The sequence below is a fragment of the Mesoplodon densirostris genome, chromosome 17 (genome assembly GCF_025265405.1).
Source record: "Mesoplodon densirostris isolate mMesDen1 chromosome 17, mMesDen1 primary haplotype, whole genome shotgun sequence".
In the NCBI taxonomy this organism is placed as follows: Eukaryota; Metazoa; Chordata; class Mammalia; order Artiodactyla; family Ziphiidae; genus Mesoplodon; species Mesoplodon densirostris.
This window is the reverse complement of record NC_082677.1, coordinates 37,579,379-37,601,945: the sequence shown is the minus strand read 5'-3', so window position 1 is coordinate 37,601,945 and position 22,567 is coordinate 37,579,379.

The following is a 22,567-nucleotide window of genomic DNA, read 5'->3' as shown; positions in this document are numbered from 1 at the left end:
TTCAATGCAATGCCTATCAAACTACCACTGGCATTTTTCACAGAACTAAAACAAAAAATTTCAAAATTTGTTTGGAAAAACAAAAGACCCCGCATAGCCAAAGCAATCTTGAGAACAAAAAACGGAGCTGGAGGAATCAGGCTCCCTGACTTCAGACTGTACTACAAAGCTACAGTAATCAAGACAGTGTGGAACTGGCACAAAAACAGAAAGGTAGATCAATTGAACAGGATAGAAAGCCCCGAGATAAACCCACGCACATATGGTCAACTTATCTTTGATAAAGGAGGCAGGAATGTACAGTGGAGAAAGGCCAGCCTCTTCAATAATTGGTGTTGGGAAAACTGGACAGGGACATGTAAAATTATGAAATTAGATCATTCCCTAACACCATACACAAAAATAAGCTCAAAATGGGTTAAATACCTAAATTTAAGGCCAGAAACTATCAAACTCTTAGAGGAAAACATAGGCAGAACACTCTATGACATAAATCACAGCAAAATCCTTTTGGACCCATCTCCTAGAGAAATGGAAATAAAAATAAAAATAAACAAATGGGACCCAATGTAACTTCAAAGCTTTTGCACAGCAAAGGAAACCATAAACAAGACCAAAAGACAACCCTCAGGATGGGAGAAAATATTTGCAAATGAAGCAACTGACAAAGGGTTAATCTCCAAAATATTTAAGCAGCTCATGCAGCGCAATATTAAATAAACAAACAACCCAATCCAAAAATGGGCAGAAGACTTAAATAGGCATTTCTCCAAAGAAGATATACAGACTGCCAACAAACACATGAAAGAATGCTCAACATCATTAATCATTAGAGAAACGCAAATCAAAACTAAAGTGAGATATCATCTCTCACCAGTCAGTATGGCCATCATCAAGAAATCTAGAAACAATAAATGCTGGAGAGGGTGTGGAGAAAAGGGAACACTCTTGCACTCCTGGTGGGAATGTGAATTGGTACAGCCACTATGGAGAACAGTATGGAGGTTCCTTAAAAAGCTAAAAATAGAACTACCATATGACCCAGCAATCCCACTACTAGGCATATACCCTGAGAAAATGATAATTCAAAAAGAGACATGTACCAAAATGTTCATTGCAGCTCTATTCACAATATACCAGAGATGGAAACAACCTAAGTGTCCATCATCTGATGAATGGATAAAGAAGATGTGGCACATATATACAATGGAATATTACTCAGCCATAAAAAGAAATGAAACTGAGCTATTTGTAATGAGGTTGATAGACCTAGAGTCTGTCATACAGAGTGAACTAAGTCAGAAAGAGAAAGACAAATACTGTTTGTTAACACATATATATGGAATTTAAAAAAGAAATGTCATGAATAACCTAGGGGTAAAACGGGAGTAAAGGCACAGACCTACTTGAGAATGGACTTGAGGATATGGCAGGGGGAAGGGTAAGTTGTGACAAAGCGAAAGAGAGGCATGGACATATGTACAGTACCAAACGTAAGGTAGATAGATAGTGGGAAGCAGCCGCATAGCACAGGGAGATCAGCTCGGTGCTTTGTGACCACCTGGAGGGGTGGGATAGGGAGGGTGGGCGGGAGGGAGATGCAAGAGGGAAGGGATGTGGGAACAGATGTATATGTATGACTGATTCACTTTGTTATAAAGCAGAAACTAATTTAAAAAAAAATAGTGTTCAGGGCTGGGCTTTCCTGGTGGCGCAGTGGTTGATAGTCCGCCTGCTGATGCAGGGGACATGGGTTTGTGCCTCGGTCCGGGAAGATCTCACATGCCGTCGACCGGCTGGGCCCATGAGAAAAAAAAAATGGGCAGAAAGTCTAAATAGACATCTCCCCAAAGAAGACATGCAGATGACCAAAATGCACATGAAAAGATGTGATATATATATACAATGGAATATTACTCAGCCATAAAAAATTGAAGTAATTCCATTTGCAGCAACATGGATGGATCTAAAGACTATCATATTAAGTGAAGTAAGTCTGACAGAGAAAGACAAATATATGGTATCACTTATGTGGGATCTAAAAAAATGATACAAATTAACTTATTTACAAAACAGAAACAGACTCAAAAACTTATGTTTATCAAAAAGGAAAGGTGGGTGGGAGCAATAAATTAGGAATTTGGGAATAACAGATACACACTACTGTATATAAAATAGATAATCACCTAAGACCTACAGTACGGCACAGGACCTACTGAATCACTTTCTGTACACATGAATCTAACACAACATCGTAAATCAACTATATTTCAATAAAAAGGAAAAGAAAAAGAAAATCAAAACATAAAATATGCAACTAACACCTTTTGTAAAAGAAATAATATTGTTTCATTTTTTCATTTGTTATCAAATTCAAGGACAAGAGTTTCTGTGTAATAATCAACAGGCTTTGTGAAAAACAAATTAGCCTAAAGTTTTAACTTAACAATTAAATTACAAGTTGCTGTTATTTAAATTTGCATCGATTTTAAGAAAGGTTTTTATTACACCTCAGGAAAATTCTGGTGAATTAAGAAGATAATATTAGGCAAATTCATATCTTAGTAACCCCTAAGTGATTGGTGGATAATGTTAAACAGATGGCAATGACAGATCTGGAATTAAGCTGAAAGAGTGCTATTCCCCAGAGGTCAGATCTGCTTTCATTTTTTTATTTTAATATCTTTTTGATGACCTGGTTAAAATAGTTTGAAGCATGATTTTTTACATTTAAAAAATATATTCCTGTGTTAGTGTGTGTGTATTTGTGTGTCTGTGTGTTAAGCAAACATAGTTTAAAAACCTAAACTTCCACAATCCAAGTATTCTTATAAATAGCTTGAAGATTATCATCATATTCCAATAGGTAATAATCATATATAGGAAAGCAAATTTCTCTCAGTTGTTGAAATAATACAGTAAAAAAATATAGTTAAAGAGGAATTTCTAAATCTATACCTTTATAATTTGTTTTGAATAATTTTTAGTTTGTACTGAATCATGACTTTTATGTTACTTGACCAAAGATCAGGAAAAGCCTTAGGCAAGGTAGTGAATATTATATTTTTATCAGTCAGCATCCTGATGCCCTAGAGATTTGCTAGTTGTAATGAGTTCATAAAGTCAACTAAAAGATGATCTTTCCTTCAAATGATTAAATTCTGTGCTCTTTAAATATGTTCTTCTGCATCTTATAATTATTTATATAAGTTTTGATGACTATTCCTATAGTAAGCCTAGGGACTCAAAACTTTAAATGAAATGCCACAAAATATTCACAGATTTTTTAAAGAATTCAGTGGATAATATCCCAAAATTGGCTGAAAAAAAAAAGGAAATTTTGTAAAATAATAATTTTATGTTCTATTTTCCTAATCATTGGGGAAAGAAAGTTTGTATTTTACATACATATAATTTTTACTCTTTGCCCATGATTGAATAAAAAGTAAATGGCTTTAATAAAACTGATCATTCACATGCAATTTAAAGTGTTGAAACAAATCAGTGAAGTTAGAATCCTGGCACAATCAAGGTTTTTAGAAAAGGTGACAAACACAGCAAACAACAGATAACAGCTTATTTCTTTGTTTGCTGATTCATTCTAAAACTTTATTTTTGAATGAGACTAGTTTCTGCAGTGGTGTTAAGGATGATGTGTGAATAATAAGTACTTGTAACTACTCTATCATAATTTTTTTGTTTGTATATTCATACAAACTAAATAAAGAAAATTTTCATTCACTACAGCCAAAAAACAAACTGTCTTCAAACATTGAGATTGTCCTTGTGAAATGATTCCCTCTGGGAAGAAAAGCAAAGAAAGCAAACAAGCACTACACATTAAAACATTTTGGGCTTAACTGAATTGAATGTTGCACACAATAAATATTTTATAAGTTTATCTCTTTTCACTTCAAAATATGCTAATTTATAGTAAAAAGTAATAGGGTTCCTGTCATCAATATATGCTTTGTAATGCCTTAATAAAGGGTATGATGTCTTACCCTACTTGTAGATGGAATCTACATTTAACTTGTCATTACAATCTCAGTATTGTGGTAAAAGTTGCATATTTCTGTACATGAAATAATAAATATTATACAAGTCATATCTATTGTTTTAATTCCTTTAATTCTTTTTTTTGAAACAAGTAAATGTGTATTATTGTCGGCCAACTTTGAAAAGTGTCAGTATTCCTACTATTTAATATTTGTTCAGCACCACTTTAATAAAGTCTGGGTACAAAAGAGACCCATTTCTTTCTTTAAACCATTACAACATTAACAACTAATTTCTATGCTGTAACAAAAATACTAGTGACATATACAAGATGAAACCTGAAAATTTCTCTTGTGCACATTCAAATTATTTTGTTTTTGGAAATTAATTCAAGCACACAGGAATGTAGTCCTTAATTGCTAAGAAAATATGAATTTACTGAAAAAGTGCTTTAGTCAATGATAAACTTAATAGAGGAAATGTTTTTTAAGCAATGTCCATTATTTTGAGTCATTTTTATTATAGTTAGATGCTTTATCATAATATACTATATCTGCTATTGCTGAATTTGGAATAAGTGATATATGATATACCTTTAAATTAATTAATTCAAAACATTTTTATTTACTGCTAAAGTCAGTAGCACTCATATACTGTTATAGAATAATTGCTCATATATCTTTAAACTGAAACAATTAGTGGTTCTACATGGGTATAAATATGATTAAGTTCATGCCATCTTGCTGCCACATAAGTGAACATATGTACCTCAAAATTGTGAAACATATTTTTAAATTCATAGAAAATCTTCTAATTTATTTTAAGTGTTTAAACATGACCAATGTTATTCTATTCATCAACACTAATTCAAACCCTAAATGATCCTCACAAGTTTGACAGATTTTAAATAAATATTTGAAGTATCCTAATTTATTTTTAGTAACATACCTTATCTTAAAAAATGTACATACTGCAATTAAACATTTGCTGATTATCAAAAGTGACCAAAGTTTCCTGTATTTCTTATCACTTCTGCTGTTAAGTATAAATGTTATACAAGAAAAACAGTATTTTCTATTTTCTGCAATTATCAAAATTTTCATTTTTCCATATAGTCATATGATATATTGTGTTTATTTTGCCCTATATGTCTTATTCAGTATTAGAAGTAAACAAGAAGACTTGCCTCTATTCAGTTTGGAGTAATCAGGGTATAGTCCCTGAGTGTACTGTGCCAATTAAAGTGCACTAAAAAAAGAAACAAATAATTTCAATCTTGTAAAAAATATATATTCTTGTCCAAGTCTAGGAAAGCTGATATCACAGGATAAAAATTATTGAGTACTTATTAAAAAATGTTAAGGGGAATTGTCTACCCTCTAACAATTAACACTTCAGTAGTAAATACCAAGCAATCAACAAGCTATTCATTTTTCATCTTATATATAAAGAGTCCTTTTCTGATACATTTACCTCTTAGTGTAATTTTTGTTTTTGCCTTTGCTTTTTGGTGTCATATCTGGGAAATCTATATTTGCAAATATCTCTATTGCTTCTTTGGTGAGGTGCTTGTTCATATATTTTGCACATCCTTTTAGTATATTGCTTGTTTTTATTATTTTTTTTACATTCCTATGACATTTATTATATAATTGGATATTTATACCTCTTAATGCCCTGCATCTATTTTACCCATCCCCACCCCTCTCCCTTCTGGCAACCATTTGTTTGTTCTGTGCATCTTGGAGTCTGTTTTCAGTTTGTTTTGTTTCCCTGTTGTGTTTTATAGATTTCGCATATAAGTGAGATAATGTGGTATTTGTGTATCGCTTCCTAACTTATTTCACTTAGCATAATATCACCTAGGTTCATCCGTATTTTTGTAAATGGCAAGATTTCTTTTTTTTTAAGGCTGAGTAATGTTCCATTATACATATATACCACATTCTTTATTGATTCATTTATCAATGGACCCAGAGGATGCTTCCATATCTTTGCTATTGTAAATCATTGTGCAATGGACATAGGGGTGCATATATCTTTTTGAATTAGTCTTTTGTTTTTATTTAGGTAAATATGCAGTAGTAAAATTACAGGATTTATATGGCAGTTCTATTTTTAATTTTTTGGGGAACTCCATACTCTTTTCCATAGTGTCTGCAAAAATTTACAATCTCACCAACAGTGCATGAAGGTTTCCCTCCTCCATAGCCCAGCTATTGTTATTTGTAGTCTTATTTTTTTGATAGCCATTGTGATAGGAATGAGGTATTATCTCTTTGTGATTTTGTTTTGCATTCTCCTGATGATTATTGAAGTTGTGTATCTTTTCATATGTCTGTTGGCCACTTGTATTTCTTCTTTTGAAGGATGTCTATTCAATCACTCTGCTAATGTTTCAGTAAGGTGGATTGTTTTTTGATATTGAGTTCTATGAGTTCTTTGTATATTTTGAATATTAATCCCTTATCAGATATATTGTTTGCATATATATTTTCCTATATAGTAGGTGACCTTTTCATTTTGTTGATAGTCTCTTTTTGTGTAAAATCTTTTCAGTTTGATGTGGCTCCATTTATTTATTTTTGTTTTCTTTCCTTTGCCTGAGTATACATCTGAAAAAATATTGCTAAGACTAATGTCAAGGAGCATTCTATGATTTATTTTGGGAATTTTATGTTTTCGGGTCTTACATTTACGTCTTTCATCCATTTTGATTTTAGTTTTGTATATGATGCCAGAAAGTAATCTAGTTTGATTATTTTGAATGGAGCTGTTAAATTTTCCTAACACAGTTTATTTAAGGGACTCTGTTTTCCTCATATATTCTTGCCTCTTTGGCATAGATGAATGGACCACTTAAGTGTGAATTTGTTTCTGGGATCTTTGTTCTGTTCCATTTATCTATATGTCTGTTTTGGTGTCAATGGTATGGTGTCATACTGTTTTGATTACTGTTATTTGAGTATACTTGGAAATCAGAAAGAGTCATTCTTTCTCAAGACTGTTTTTGCTCTTTAGGGTCTCTGTGATTTCCATACAAATTTTAGAACTAGATTTTAAAATTTTAGAATTTTAAAATTACATTTTCTAATTCTTTGAAAAATACCACTGGTGTTGTGATAGGGATTGCATTGAATCTGAAGATCACTTTAGGTAATATGATCATTTAACAATATTAATTCTTATAACTTATGAGCAAGGTATATCTTTCCATTTCTTTAGTCTTCAATTTCTTTCATCAGTATCTTATAGTTTTCCAGCTACATGTCTTTTATTTCCTTGGTTAGATTTAGTCTTAGGTATTTTATTTTTTTTGATGAAATTGTGAATAGGGAAATTTCTTCATTTCTCTTTCTGATAGTTTGTTATTGATGTATAGAAATACAACATATTCCTGTATATTAATTTTGTATCCTGGAAATTTATCAAATCCATGTATTAGTTCTTATAGTTTTTTGTGGGGCCCTTAGGGTTTTCTTTACATAGTATCCTGTCATCTGCAAATAGTAACAATTTTACTTTTTCCTTTCCAATTTGAATTCTTTTTATTTCTATTTCTTGTCTAATTGCTGTGACTGGGACTTCCAATACTATGTTGAACAAAATTGGTGAGAGTGGGCATCCTTGTCTTCTTCCTGATCTTAGAGAAAATGCTTTTAGCTTTTCACCACTGAGTGTGATGCAGGCTATGGGTTTATCATATATGGATTTTATTATGCTGAGGTACATTTCCTCTATACCCACTTTTTGGGATTTTTTATCATATATATATGTTAAAGTTTGTCAAATACTTCTACTTCTAATGAGGTGTTCATATGATTTTTATCTTTTGTTTTCTTAATGTGGTACATCACATTGATTGATTTACAGATGTTAAACCATCTTTGCATCCCTGGAATGTATTCCACTTGGTCATGGTGTATAATCCTGTACAAGATTGTTGAATTTGGTTTGCAATTATTGTGTTGTAGACTTTTGCATTCATGTTTATCAGTGATAGTTGCCTATAATTTCCTTTTTTTGTGGTATCTTTGTCTGTTTTTGGTATCAGGATGATGCTGACATTGTTCAGTAAGGTTGGAAGTGTTCCTTTCTCTTTAATTTTTGTAATAGATTGAGAAGAATATGTGTGAACTCTTATTTAAATATTTGGTAGAATTTACCTGTGAAGCCATATAGTTTTAGACTTGTGTTTCTTAGGAGCTTTTGTTGTTGTTGTTTTGTTTGCTTGTTTATTTGTCTTTACTAATTCAATTTCTTTACTGGTATTTGATCTATTCAGATTTTTTATTAATTCCTGATTCAGACTTTTTGAAATTGTACACTTCTTGGAATTATTTTAATTTCTTCTAGCTTGTCCATTTTATTTGGTGTATGATTTTTCATAATAATCTCTTATGATGCTTTGTATTTCTGTGGTGTCAGTTGTAATTTCGCCTTTTTCATATCTGATTTTAATTTGAGTCCTCTCTCAATTTTCCTTGATTAGTCTATTTAAAGATTCATCAATTTTGTTTATCTATTCAAAGGATTTGGTTTCATCAATATTTTTTATATATTTTTTAGTTTCTATTTCATTTATTTCTGCTCTGATATTTAATATTTCTTTCCTTGTACTAACTTTGAGTTTTATTTTTATTATTAAAATTGTTGTTGTTTTCTATGTCCCTTAGATGTAAGGTTAGATTGCTTCTTTGAAAATTTTCTGGTTTCCTGATGCAGGCTTGTATTACTATAACTTCCACCTTAGAACTGCTTTTGATGTGTCCCATAAGTTTTGGATTGCTGTGTTTCAATTTTCATTTGTCTCCAGCTTTTTAAATAATTTTCTGTTTGATTTCTTAAGTAATGCATTGGAAATTTGCTAGCATGTTGCTTACCACCCATGTGTTTAGGGTTTTTTGCAGTTTTTTTTTTCTTGTACCTGATTTCTAGTATCCTACTGTTGTGGTCAGAAATGACAATATGATTTCAAACTTATTAAAGTTAAAAAAAAACTTATTAAAGTTACTGAGACTTGTATTCTGGCCTATCAAGTGGTCTGTCCTGGAGAATGTACCATGTACAATTGAAAAAAAAATGTATTCTGCCACTTTTGGGTATTTTGTGTTAGGGTTTCTTTTTTTTGGGGGGTGCTGCATCTTTTATTGGTGTAGATCATATCACTGGCTTATATGATCCTCGACCAGAAAATTCAATATAAGTAGGCTAGGGTAGGGCTCAGGTACTTTTTAAAGTGCACCAGTTGATTCTAATATGAACCAGCATTAAAAGCTACTATTGTGGATAATGATGAGATTATTGAAAATAATTCAATAATGAACATTTTGGTAATCATATATTATTATTTTTGAAGTATATTTCATTTAAAATATTACATTAGTTTTAGGTGTACAACAGAGTGATTCAATATTTTTATAGCTTACATTACATTTAAAATTATTACAAAATAATGGCTTTATTATTCCATTATGCCCTATGCTGTACAATATATTCTTGTTGATTATTTTATGTCTCTTAATCTCATACCTCTTTCTAGATCCTCCCCCTTCCCTTTGCCCACCAGTTACCACTAGTTTGTTCTCTATATCTGTAAGCCTGTTTCTATTTTTTATTTACATTCATTTGTCATGGAAAGATAGATAGCTATTGATATAGATATAGACAGATAGATGTATTCATATTTGAATAATAATCTTGCCTGAATGAAAATCTTTCCAGGTAAAGTATTCTTGGTTGAAGATTTTTTCCTTTCATCATTTTGAATATATCCTACCACTTCCTTCTGGCCTGGAAAGGTTCTGCTAAAATGTCAGATGAGAGTCTTATGGAAGTTCCATTTTACATAACTAGTCACTCTTCTCATGCTGCTTTTAAGATTTCTCTTTATCTTTAATTTATGCCATTTTAATTATAATGTGCCCTGGTGATAGGTACTTCTTGTTTTCATCTTGTTGGAGACTCTGTGATTTCTGGACCTGAATGTCTGTTTTCTTCCCCAGGTTAAGGAAGATTTTAGCCATTACATTTCAAATAAGTTCTCTCTTTCCTTTCTGGGACCTCTATAATGCAAAAGATTGATGTTGTCCCAGAAGTCTCTTGAACTATCCTAATATTTTTTAATCATTTTTTTCTTTCTTCTCTTTTTTTTATTCAAACAGAAAGTCACAAAAAATATAATCATCCTCATCAGTTCACTCAGTCCCATGTAATTATTTTTTTTTCTTCTTGATCTTTTGTTAGCACTTTTATGAATTCATCAGTTTTCCATTAGAGTTCTGAAAATGCTTATTTATTCAGTTCAGCAGTATAGTCAGTTACCAGAAACCTGTACCTGGCAGAGTCTTTCCCATGAATTCCTTGAAGATGAAACATTTAATAGGAACATTTTTGAAAAAGCATCAGAGTACACCAAGAACTCTCTGTAAATGACAAAAGACTTAAAAATGACCATGGTTAAAGATTTGATGAAAGTTCATAATAATACAATTGACAAGGAAATTTAGTTATTTCTGACATATACATTTTAAAGTAATAACTAAATTATGACTTATAACATTATACCAGAACATATAAGATTTTTAGAAATTTCATGTAATGTCTGAAACTTTTATATTAACATATTTCCATACAAATAACCCAAAGAAAGTTTAGTATTAGTTATTTTGTTTGTTTGTTTGTTTTTTGTACTGCAAGTTCTTATCAGTCATCAATTTTATACACATCGGTGGATACATGTCAATCCCAATCACCCAATTCAGCACAACACCATCCCCACCCCACCGTGGTTTTCCCTCCTTGGTGTCCATACATTTGTTCTCTACATCTGTGTCTCAATTTCTGATGCAAACTGGTTCATCTATATCATTTATCTAGGTTCCACACACATGCGTTAATATACAATATTTGTTTTCCTCTTTCTGACTTACTTCATTCTTTATGACAGTTTTTAGATCCATCCACATCTCAACAAATGACTCAATTTCATTCCTTTTTTATTGCTGAGTAATATTCCATTGTATATATGTACCACACCTTCTTTATCCATTCGTCTGTTGATGGGCATTTAGGTTGCTTCCATGACCTGGCTTTGTAAATAGTGCTGCAAAGAACACTGGCGTGCATGTGTCTTTTTTTTTTTTTTTTTGGCGGTACACGAGCCTCTCACTGTTGTGGCCTCTCCAGTTGCAGAGCACAAGCTCCAGATGCACAAGCTCAGTGGCCATGGCTTATGGGCCTAGATGCTTCACGGCACATGGGATCTTCCCAACTGGGGCATGAACCCGTGTCCCCTGCATCGGCAGGCAGACTCTCAACCACTGCGTCACCAGGGAAACCTGCATGTGTCTTTTTGAATTATGGTTTTCGCTGGGTATATGCCCAGTAGTGGGATTGCAGGATCATATGGTAATTCTATTTTCAGTTTTTTAAGGAACCTCCATACATTTCTCCATAGTGACTGTATCAATTTACATTCCCACCAACAGTGCAAGAGGGTTCCCTTTTCTCCACACCCTCTCCAGCATTTGTTGTTTGTAGATGTTCTGATGATGCCCATTCTAACTGGTGTGAGGTGATAACCCATTGTAGTTTTGATTTGCATTTCTCTAATAATTAGTGAGGTTGAGCAGTTTTACATGTGTTTCTTTGCCAGCTGTATGTCTTCTTTGGAGAAATGTCTATTTAGCTCTTCTGCCCATTTTTGGATTGGGTTGTGTGTTTCTTTAATATTGAACTGCATGACCTGTTTATATAATTTGGAGATTAATCCTTTGTCCATTGATTTGCAAATATATTCTCCCATTCTGAGGGTTGCCTTTTCGTCTTGTTTATGGTTTCCTTTGCTGGGAAAAAGCTTTGAAGTTTCATTAGGTCCCATTTGTTTATATTTGTTTTTATTTCCATTACTCTAGTAGGTGGATCAAAAAAGATCTTGCTGTGATTTATGTCAAAGAGTGTTCTTCCTATGTTTTCCTCTGAGAGTTTTATAGTGTCTGGTCTTACATTTAGGTCTTGAATCCATTTTAAGTTCATATTTGTGTTTGGTGTTAGGGAGTGTCCTTATTTCATTCTTTCACAAGTAGTTGTCCAGTTTTACCAGCACCACTTATTGAAGAGAGTGTCTTTTCTCCATTTTAGATCTTTGCCTCCTTTGTCATAGATTAGTTGACCATAGGTGCATGGGTTTATCTCTGGGCTTTCTATCTTGTTCCATTGATCTATGTTTTTGTTCTTGTGACAGTACCATATTGTCTTGATTACTGTAGCTTTGTATTATAGTCTGAAGTCAGGGTGTCTGATTCCTCCAGCTACATATTTTTCCCTCAAGACTGTTTTGGCTATTCAGGGTCTTTTGTGTCTCCATACAAATTTGAAGATGATTTGTTCTAGTTCCATAAAAAATGCCATTGGTAATTTGATAGGGATTACATTGAATCTGTAGATTGCTTTTGGTAGTATAGTCATTTTCACAGTATTGATTCTTCCAATCCAAGAACATGGCATATCTCTCCATCTGTTGGTATCATCTTTAATGTCTTTCATCACTGTCTTATAGTTTTCTGTATACATGTCTTTCGTCTCCCTAGATAGGTTTATTCCTAAGTATTTTATTATTTTTGTTGCAGTGGTAAATGGGAGTGTTTCCATAATTTATCTTTCAGATTTTTCATCATTAGCATATAGGAATGCAAGAGATTTCTGTGCATTAATTTTGTATCCTGCAACTTTACCAAATTCATTGATTAGCTCTGGTAATTTTCTGGTGATATATTTTTTTGAACATCTTTATTGCACTATAATTGCTTTACAATGGTGTGTTAGCTTCCGACCCATAACAAAGTGAATCAGTTATACATATATATATGTTCCCACATCTCTTCTCTCTTGCATCTACCTCCCTGCCACCTTCTTATCCCACCCTATTAAGTGGTCACAAAACACCGAGCTGATCTGATCTCCCTGTGCTACGTGGCTGTTTCCCACTAGCTATCTCTTTTACATTGGCTAGTGTAAAGTGAGAGAGTGGCACGGACATACTACACTACAAAAGTGAATTACATTTCTTTTTCTTTAACATCTTTATTGGAGTATAATTGTTTTACAATGGTGTATTAGTTTCTGCTTTATAACAAAGTGAATCAGTTATACATATACATATGTTCCCACATCTCTTCCCTCTTGCATCTCCCTCCTTCCCACCCTCTGTATCCCACCCCTCTAGGTGGTCACAAACCACATAGCCGATCTCCCTGTGCTATGCGGCTGCTTCCCACTAGCTATCTATTTTATGTTTGGTAGTGTATATATGCCCATGCCACTCTGTCACCTTGTCACAGCTTACCCTTCCCCCTCCCCATATCCTCAAGTCAATGTTCTACTAGGTCTGTGTCTTTATTTCCGTCTTACCCCTAGGTTCTTCATAACCTTATTTTTCTTTTGCTTTTGTAGATTCCATATATATGTTACCATACAGTATTTGTTTTTCTCTTTCTGACTTACTTCAGTCTGTATGACAGACGCTAGGTTCATCCACCTCACTACAAATAACTCAATTTCGTTTCTTTTTATGGCTGAGTAATATTTCATTGTATATATGTGCCATATCTTCTTTATCCATTCATCTGTTGATGGACACTTAGGTTGCTTCCATGTCCTGGCTATTGTAAATACAACTGCAATTAATATTTTGGTACATTACTCTTTTTGTATTATGGTTACCTCAGGGTATATTCCTAGTAGTGGGATTGCTGGGTCATATGGTAGTTCTCTTTGTAGTTTTTTAAGGAACCTCCATACTGCTCTGCATAGTGGCTGTGTCAATTTACATTCCCACCAATAGTGCAAGAGTATTCCCTTTTCTCCACACCCTCTACAGCATTTATTGTTTCTAGATTTTTTTTATGGCCATTCTGACTGGTGTGAAATGATATCTCATTGTAGTTTTGATTTGCATTTCTCTAATGATTAATGATATTGAGCATTCTTTCATGTATGTGTTGGCCATCTGTATATCTTCTTTGGAGAAATGTCTATTTAGTTCTTCTGCCCATTTTTGGATTGAGTTTTTGTTTTTTGTTATTGAGCTGTATGAGCTGCTTGTAAATTTTGGAGATTTACCCTTTGTCAGTTGCTTCAGCTGCAAATATTTTCTCCCATTTTGAGGGTTGTCTTTTGGTCTTGCTTATGGTTTCCTTTGCTGTGCAAAAGCTTTTAACTTTTAATAGGTCCCATTTGTTTATTTTTGTTTTTATTTCCATTTCTCTAGGAGGTAGGCCAAAAAGGATAGTGCTGTGATTTATGTCATAGAGTGTTCTGCCTATGTTTTCCTCTAAGCGTTTGATAGTTTCTGGCCTTACATTTAGGTCTTTAATCCATTTTGAGCTTATTTTTGTGTATGGTGTTAGGGAGTGTTCTAATATACTTTTACATGTACCTGTCCAGTCTGCCCAGCACCACTTATTGAAGAGGCTGTGTTTTCTCCACTGTATATTCTTGCCTCCTTTATCAAAGATAAGGTGACCCCATGTGCATGGGTTTATTTCTGGGTTTTCTATCCTGTTCCATTGATCTATATTTCTGATTTTGTGCCAGTACCATACTGCATTGATTACTGTAGCTTTGTAATATAGTCTGAGATCAGAAAGCCTGATTCCTCCAGCTCCATTTTTCGTTCTCAAGATTGCTTTGACTACTAGGGGTCTTTTGTGTTTCCATACAAATTGTGAATGTTTTTGACAAGTTCTTTATAAAATGCCACTTGTAGTTTGATAGGGATTACATTGAATCTGTAGATTGCTTTGGGTAGTAATGTAATTTTCAAAATATTGATTCTTCCAATCCAAGATCATGGCATATCTCTCCATCTATTTGTATCCTCTTTAATTTCTTTCATCAGTGTCTTATAATTTTTTTTTGCATAAAGCTCTTTTGTCTCCTTCAGTAGGTTTATTCCTAGATATTTTATTCTTTTTGTTGCATTGGTAAATGGGAGTGCTTTTTTAATTTCACTTTCAGATTTTTCATCATTACTGTATAAGAGTTCCAGAGATTTCTGTGCATTAATTTTGTATCCTGCTACTTCACCTAATTCATTGATTAGATCTAGTAGGTTTCTGGTAACATTTTTAGGATTCTCTATGTATAGTATCATGTCATCTGCAAACAATGACAGTTTTACTTCTTCTTTTCCAATTTGTATTCCTTTTATTTCTTTTTATTCTCTGATTGCCCATGGCTAGGACTTCCAAAACTATGTTGAATAATAGGAGTGAGAGTGAACGTCCCTGTCTCATTCCTGATCTTAGAGGAAATGTTTTCAGTTTTTCACCATTGAGAATGATGTTTGCTGTGTGTTTGGGGTATATGACCTTTATTATGTTGTGGTAGGTTCCCTCTATTCCCACTTTCTGGAGAGTTTTTATCATAAATGGGTGTTGAATTTTGTCAAATGCTTTTTCTGCACCTATTGAGATGATCATATGTTTTTTATTCTTCAATTTGTTAGTATGGTTTATCACATTTATTGATTTGCATATATTGAAGATTCCTTGCATCCCTGGGATAAATCCCACATGATTGTGATGGGTGATCCTTTTAATGTGTTGTTGGATTTTGTTTGCTAGTATTTTGTTGAGGATTTTTGCACCTATGTTCATCAGTGACATTAGTATGTAATTTTCTTTTTTTGTAGTATATTCGTCTGGTTTTGGTGTCAGGGTGATGGTGGCTTCATAGAATGAGTTTGGAAGTGTTCCTTCCTTTGCAATTTTTGGAAGAGTTTGAGCAGGATGGGTGTTAGCTCTTCTCTAAATATTTGATAGAATTCACTGTGAAGCCATCTGGTCCTGGACTTTTGTTTGTTGGAAGATTTTTAATCACAGTTTGGATTTCATTACTTTTGATTGGTCTGTTCATATTTTCTCTTTTTCCTGTTCAGTCTTGGAAGGTTATACCTTTCTAAGAATTTGTCCATTTCTTCCAGGTTGCCCATTTTATTGACATAGACTTGCTTGTAGTAGTCTTCTAGGATGCTTTGTATTTCTGCAGTGTCTGTTGTAACTTCTCCTTTTTCATTTCTACTTTTATTGATTTGAGTCCTCTTCCTCTTTTTCTTGATGTGTCTGGCTAATGGTTTTTCAATTTTTTTTATCTTCTCCAAGAACCAGGTTTTAATTTTATTGACCTTTGCTATTGTTTTCTTTGCTTCTATTTCATTTAGTCCTGCTCTGATCTTTATTATTTCTTTCCTTCTGCTAACTTTGGGTTTTGTTTGTTCTTCTTTCTCTAGTTCCTTTATGTGTAAAGTTAGATTGTTTACTTGAGATTTTTCTTATTTATTGAGGTAGGCTTGTATAGCTATAAACTTCCCTTTTAGAACGGCTTTTACTGAATCCCATAGGTTTTGGATTGTCGTGTTTTCATTGTCATTTGCCTCTAGGTATTTTTTGATTTCCTCTTTGATTTCTTCAGTGATCTCTTGGTTATTTAGAAACATATTGTTTAGCCTCCATATGTTCGTGTTTTTTACGTTTTTTTTTCCCTGTAATCATTTCTACTCTCATAGTGTTTTGGTTAGAAAAGATGCTTGATATGATTTAAATTTACTGAGGCTTGATTTGTAACCCAATATATGATCTATCTTCTAGAATGTTCCATGCACACTAGAGAAGAAAGTTTAATCTGCTGTTTTGCAGAGTGTCCTAGAAATATCAATTAAATCTATCTGACCTATTGTGTCATTTAAAGCTTCCGTTTCCTTATTTATTTTCATTTTGGATGATCTGTCCATTGGTGTAAGTGAGGTTTTAAAGTCTCTGACTATTATTGTGTTACTGTCAATTTCCTCTTTTATAGCTGTTAGCAGTTGCCTTATGTATTGACACACTCCTATTTTGGGTGCATATATATTTACAATTGTTATATCTTCTTCTGGGATTGATCACTTGATCATTATGTAGTGTCCTTCCTTGTCTCTTGTAACATTCTTTATTTTTAAGTCTATTTTATGTGATATGAGTATAGCTACTCCAGCTTTCTTGTGATTTCCATTTTCATGGAATACCGTTTTTCATCCCCCCACTTTCAGTCTGTATGTGTCCCTAGGTCTCAAGTGGGTCTCCTGTAGACAGCATTTATATGGGTCTTGTTTTTGTATCTATTCAGCAAGCCTTTGTCTTTTGGTTGGAGCATTTAATCTATTCATGTGTAAGGTAATTATTGATATGTATGTTCCTATGACCGTTTTCTTAATTGTTTTATGTTTGTTTTTTAGGTCATTTTCTTCTCTTGTGTTTCCCACTTAGAGAAGTTCCTTTAGCATTTGTTGTAGAGCTGGTATGGTGGTGCTGACTTCTCTTAGCTTTTGCTTGTCTGTAAAGCTTTTGATTTCTCCATTGAATCTGAATGAGATCCTTCTGGGGTAGTGTAATCTTGGTTGTAGGTTCTTCCCTTTCATCACCTTAAGTATATCATGCCACTCCCTTCTTGCTTGTAGAGTTTCTGCTGAGAAATCAGCTGTTAACCTTATGGGAGTTCCCTTGTATGTTATTTGTCATTTTTCCCTTGCTGCTTTCAATAATTATTCTTTGTCTTTAATTTTTGCCAATTTGATTACTATGTGTCTCAGCATGTTTCTCCTTGTATTTATCCTGCATGGGACTCACTGCACTTCCTGGATTTGGGTGACCATTTCCTTTCCCATGTTAGGAAAATTTTCAACTATAATCTCTTCAAATATTTTCTCGGGTCTTTTCTCTCTCTTTTCTCCTTCTGGGACCCCTATAATGTGAATGTTGTTGCTTTTAATGTTGTCCCAGAGGTCTCTTAGGCTGTCTTGATTTCTTTTCATTCTTTTTTCTTTAGTCTGTTCTGCAGCAGTGAATTCCACCATTCTGTCTTCCAGGTCACTTATCCGTTCTTCTGCCTCAGTTATTCTGCTATTGATTCCTTCTAGTGTAGTTTTTATTTTAGTTATTGTATTGTTCATCTCTGTTTGTTCTTTAATTCTTCTAGGTCTTTTTTATACATTTCTTGCATCTTCTCGATCTTTGCCTCCATTCTTTTTCCTAGGTCCTGCATCATCTTCATTATCATTATTCTGAATTATTTTTCTGGAAGTTTGCCTATCTCCACTTCATCTAGTTGTTTTTCTGGGGTTTTGTCTTGCTCCTTCATCTGGTATATAGTCCTCTGCCTTTTCATCTTTTCTACCTTTCTGCAAATGTGGTTTTTTTCCACAGGCTGAAGGATTGTAATTCTTCTTGCTTCTGCTGTCTACCCTCTGGTGGATGATGCTATCCAAGAGGCTTGTTGGGAGGGACTGGTGGTGGGTAGAACTGACTGTTGCTTTGGTGGTCAGAGCTCAGTAAAACTTTAATCCACTTGATTGTTGATGGGTGGGGCTGGGTTCCCTCCCTGTTGGATGTTTGGCCTGAGGCAACCCAACACTGGAGCCTACCTGGTCTCTTTGTTGGGACTAATGACAGACTCTAGGAGAGCTCATGCCAAGAATTACTTCCCAGAACTTCTGCTGCCAGTGTCCTTGTCCACATGGTGAAACAGAGCCACCCACCTCCTCTGCAGGAGATCTTCCAACCCTAGCAAGTAGGTCTGTTTCAGTCTCCCTCAGGGTCACTGCTGCTTCCCCTGTGTCCTGATGCACACACTACTTTGTGTGTGCCCTCCAAGAGTGTAGTATCTGTTTCCCCCAGTCCTGTCCAAGTCCTGAAATCAATTCCCACTAGGCTTCAAAGTCTGATTCTCTTGGAATTCCTCCTCCCATTGCCACACCCCCAAGTTGGGAAGCCTGACATGGGGCTCAGAACCTTCACTCCAGTGGGTGGACTTCTTTGGTATAAGTGTTCGCCAGTTTGTGAGTCTCCCACACAGCAGTTATGGGATTTGATTTTTCTGTTCTTGCACGCCTCCTACCATCTCATTGTGGCTTCTCCTTTGTATTTGGATGTGGGGTATCCTTTTTGGTGAGTTCCAGTGTCTTCATTACTATGATTGTCCAGCAGCTAGTTGTGATTCTGGTGTTCTCGCAAGAGAGAGTGAGAGCACGTCCTTCTACTCTGCCATCTTTGTTTCTTCTTTCTTCTCTTTACTTTGGGTCATTTCCACTACTCTATCTTTCAGTTCACTGACCCATTCTGCTGTAATATCTAATCTACTGTTGATTCCTTCTAGTGTATATTTTCAGTTACTATATTCTTCATCTATGTTCAGTTCTCCCTTGTATTTTCTAACTCTTTCTAGAAGCTTCTCACTGTGTTCATCCATTCTTCTTCTGAGTTCATTGAGCAGCTTATGATCAATATCATGAATTATTTATTGGGTGGATTGCTTTTTTCCACTTCGTTATTTTGTTTGTTGGCTTTTTGTTTTTTAGTGTTTTTTGTTTGTTTGTTTTATTTAGGTTTTGTCTTGTTTCCTCAGTTGGAACACATGCTTTGTTGCCTTATTTTGCTTAATTTTCTGTTTTTATATCTCTATCTATCTATCTATCTATCTATATATGTATATTGTATAGGTCATTTACATTTTCTGATAATAGATAAGTAGGCTTACATAGGAGATGTCCTATGAAGCTCACTTTCCTCTGGTCACCAGAACTATATGCTTTATGGGTGCCTTCTGTGTGGGCTGCATGGGCCATTCTGTTCGGGCAGGTCTGACTACTGTTGGCATGCTGGTAGGCAGGGATGCCCCCCAGTCCCTGGTTGCCAGAGACTGCTCATGCAGTGGTTCTTGGCCCATTGGTGGTTGATTCTGTGTAAATAGGAACCTGACTGTGGGGCCTGCAAGGTCCAGGATTGATGTCATCCCACTGGTGTTTTGGTAAGACCTTTGTGCTAATAGTCTGCAGAAAGAACTCCAAAATAGTATTTGTCAGCACCTGTGTCCTCATGGCTATATGAGCTCCCATTTATATTACGAGGGGTGTCCCTGTTGCCTCATGCCTCTCTGGAAAGCTCTTTAAGGTTAAGTGAGTCTGACTCAGGCTTTTTTCAAATTACTGCATCTGTGCTGAGATTTGGAGCTTGTGAATGTTTGCATGTACCCTTTTAAGAACATAGTCTCCATCTCTTACTGTGCTCTGGCTATCCTTATGCAAGCCCTGCTGGTTTTCAAAGTCAGATGTACTGGAGTATTGTCTTCCTGCTGTAGGACCACTGGGATGCAGAGTCTGATGCGAGGCTTAGACATCTGGCTTGTTCTTAGGACCTCTGCAGTTGTGATTATCTTGCCATTTGTGGGTAACCTAGCTGGGAATGTGATTTTTGTTCAAAATGCATTTCTCTGCCCCTACTACCCATTTTTTCTGTGCTTCCTTCTTTATATCTTTATTGTGGAAAGTGTGATAGTTTTCAGGTTGTTATAATAGATAGTTTCTCTATGAGTAGTTGTAATTTTGGTTTGCCTGTGGGACGAGGTGTGCTCAGGGTCTTCTTAATCTCTCATCTTGATCAAACTTCTTTTATAATTCAATTTTGAGACTTTTATATGTTTAAAAATTTGTATTGAAATATAGTTGACTGACAAAGTTGTGTTTCAGTTGTACAGCAAAGTGATTCAGTTATACATACATACACACACACACATATATATATAATATATTATATATATATAATATATATATAATATATTATATATATATATATTCTTTTTTTACATTCTCTTCCACTATAGGTTATTACAAGATATTGAGTATAACTTCCTGTGCTATACAGTAGGTCCTTTTTGGTTATCTATTTTATATTTAGTAGTGTGCATATATTAACCCCAAACTCCTAACTTATCACTCCCCCCTTTCCCTTTGTTAACCATAAGTTTGTTTTCTATGTTGGTGGGTCTGTTTCTGTTTTGTAACTAAGATTATTTGTATCTTTTTTATCTAGATTCCACATATAAGCTATGTCATATGATATTTGTCTTTCTCTTTCTGACTCACTTTACTTAGTATGATAATCTCTAGGTCATCCATGTTGCTGTAAATGGCACTTTTTATTGCTGAGTAATATTCCATTACATATATATATATATATATATATATATATATATATATATATACATACCACATCTTCTTCTCTTCTTTATCCATTCAGCTGTCAATGGACACTTAGGTTGTTTCCATGTCTTGGCTATTGTAATAATGTTGCTATGAACATTGGGGTGTGTGTATCTTTTCAAATTACATTTTTCTTTGGATGTATGCCCAGGAGTGGGATTGCAGGATCATAGGGTAGCTCTAAATTTTATTGGTCTGTAGTTTCTTTTTCTGAAATTCCTTTGTCTGGATTTGGTATCAGAGCAATGCTGAACTCACAATGGATTAGAGGTATCCTCTCCTCTTCAGTTTTCTGAAATAGTTTGTAGAAAATTAATATTCTCTTTTTCTTACTATTTGGTAGATTTGACTAGAAGTCAACTGGGCTTGAGTTTTCATTGTGAGAAAGTTTGAAACTAAAAATTCAATTGTAATTAGCTGTAGGACTATCAAGCTTAACTAGTTCTTCTTGAGTTAGCTTTGATAATTTATTATTTTAAATAGTAACTTCCTGGAAAATCAGTTGTTCTGAATTCTATTCTTGTATTGTTAGATAGCCAATCGTTTTATCTTTAGATCAGTCTTAGTATGGTGTACCATTTTCAATCCTCCTATATTTAACCTATTTATATCTTTATATTATAAGTGAGGATTTTTAAGGCAACATATATTAGAGTCTTGCTCTCTTCATCCCAATCTTACAATCCCTGCTTTTCATTTGGGGTTTTTACAACATTTACATTTAATGGGAGTATTTATATTGTTTAGTTAAAATTTACCATCCTACTATTTGTTACATCTTTTATTTGTTTTCCTTTTGTTTTTAATTAACTGAGTTTTTTTTTCCTTTTTTTCCATCTTATGTCTTTTGGTTTACTTATTACTTTCTTTTGCTTTCTTTTATTGATTGTTTTATGACTATTAGTAAGCACTTTAAATTTATCAGAGTTTACCAAGTGATATTATACCACATAACCTGGAGTGAACAAACCTTACAATAGCATACACCCATGTTTTTCTTTCCCATCTGTCATACATTTTACTTCTATATAATATCATCAGGTTGAAAGTTTTTTAAATATGGGGAAATAAATAAATAAATAAGTTTATAAATATATAATATATTATTTAGTGTAAACACCAAACAACAATACAGATAGAGCATATCTGAAGGAAAAAAAATATCAAACAGGTACAGAAATGGCTAAATGAAAATCTATCATCTATGTATCTATCTATTGACAGTGTCAAATGTTGGTGAGGATGCAAAGAAATTGGATCACTCATACAGTTTTGAATAAGTTTGGTAGTTGCTAAAAAAAAAAGGAAAAGGAAAAAAAAGGTTATTATGTAATTGCTGTATGACCTGACTCAGTAATTATGCTCTAGGTTATTCACCCTGGAGTAATGCAGATTTCTGTTTGGTTCATACAAAAACAAATAACACAGTTGTTTATTGTTTTTAAGAACCTGAAACTGAAAACAATCCAACTATCCTTCAACTGGTAAACTGTT